We start from the raw sequence: 1,677 nt of genomic DNA on the forward strand, positions 1-1,677 counted from the left end.
CAAGTAGATCTAATATATAGATGTTCTTGAGCTCATATTTTCCTATATGGACAATTTTAATATAGTTGTTGAAAAAGAAAATTGAATCTCAAAGAACATAAGTTCATAGAAAAAAAATCAAACCTTTTGAGCTGGAAGGGGCACTAGATACCACTGAACCCATCCTCCTCATCTCACAGACAAGGAAAATAAGCCACAAAGAGAGTTAAATAGTCTCTCCAGAATTATGTGGTTGGATTTGAATTCAGTTATCTTAATTTGAAATCTAGTTCTCTATCCACTCTCATTACTTAGCTGCTTCTAGGGCTCATGGGACCCAAAATGACTCTATTTAAAAGTATCCCTTATTATTTTTAGAGAGAAAAAATCAATGTTGCTTTTTAATTACATTCCAGTAGTCAAGAGTTAAGATTTATAGAATGTCTCCAGGATTCTATTGTGTATTTCAAAGTGACTATTAGTAACTTCATTATGAAACCAAGAAGAACCAAGAGTTATATGAGCAGGTTGTAACCTCAGATTTTCCAGATAGTATATCTATGTAAATCTAGTCAAGTTTCAAAAAATTTTAGTCTAGATACAAAAAGTCATCTTTGCATTCATCTAATATAAATTCCTTATTTTAACAGATGAAGGAATGGAGGTCAAAAGAGATATAGTAGGTGTGCCCAAGAAGAAACCAAAATTCTGGGCTATATAAAGGGGTTGGAAAAGTACAGGCAAGGAGTATAGCCAGTGTCTTCACATGGTGCATTAGAAGACGGTCTAATCCATGTGTGTATGTAATGGTACTCCTGGAAAAGAATGATCTTAAGTAATTATATTGGACTAGTGAATTGCAAAGTGTTTCATCATTAAGGGGAGTCTATTTGCCTGAGAAAGCAGTTCCAGGAAAATGCTGGTTTAGTGACTATGCCTGAATGACCAGGAGAGGCCACCTTCTTTGGAACCTCAGAGGAATTCATTGAGAAGCAGCAACAAGGCCTTCAGTATTTTCTGGAAAAAAATTTACAAAACATTGGTACTCCTGACTGATAGCAAGCTGCACCTCTTCCTGAAGAGCTATCAAGTGCTAGAGATCAAAGTCTGTGTGCAGACTGCAACTGATGCCATTCTTCACTATGCCATGTCTAACTATGACTGGGTATAGAAAGAGAGCTGAAATAGGAGACTAATATCAGAGTTGCTATTTTATCTGAAAGCCTTTGGTTATCAGAGGAAGAAAAGGACTATTTAACAGAATGGGCTCCTGTGATTGATCCTGTGCTCCTTGCCTGGGAAGTTAGTCTCTTCCTTCTTCCAACTTCATCTTCAAACTAGGTCTTTGTCTGATCTTATGAGAGAACTAGGAAACCCCAGCCCCTAGAATAGAGTGAAGGAAGACCACTAAGTTCACCTTCTTATGACATGGACTCAGAATCTAGTCAACTGGAAATTTTCTAAGTGAATGCTTCAATCTGAAAATTTTCACCATCCTTATGGATTGCTGCAGCACCCACCAGGTGGTGGTAGTGCCCACTTTGGGAATCACTGATCTAGAACAAAGAAATGTCTATCTAGTCATCAGGCATAAAAGTAAGACTATCTTGTTTTCCTGTTCTCACTTGGAAATTTATTTATTACCAATTATATGTAATAACAAATTTCCACACAAGTTTTCCTAAGTTATATTATCAT

At 36.5% G+C, this 1,677-nt stretch overlaps 1 pseudogene; it reads left to right on the forward strand.

Moving 5' to 3' along the window:
* The first annotated feature begins 859 nt into the window (after window positions 1–859).
* Window positions 860–1,371, forward strand: LOC123254647 (annotated as a pseudogene).
* The last annotated feature ends 306 nt before the right edge of the window (window positions 1,372–1,677 follow it).

The sequence above is a fragment of the Gracilinanus agilis genome, unplaced genomic scaffold, assembly GCF_016433145.1.
Source record: "Gracilinanus agilis isolate LMUSP501 unplaced genomic scaffold, AgileGrace unplaced_scaffold27502, whole genome shotgun sequence".
Taxonomy (NCBI): Eukaryota; Metazoa; Chordata; class Mammalia; order Didelphimorphia; family Didelphidae; genus Gracilinanus; species Gracilinanus agilis.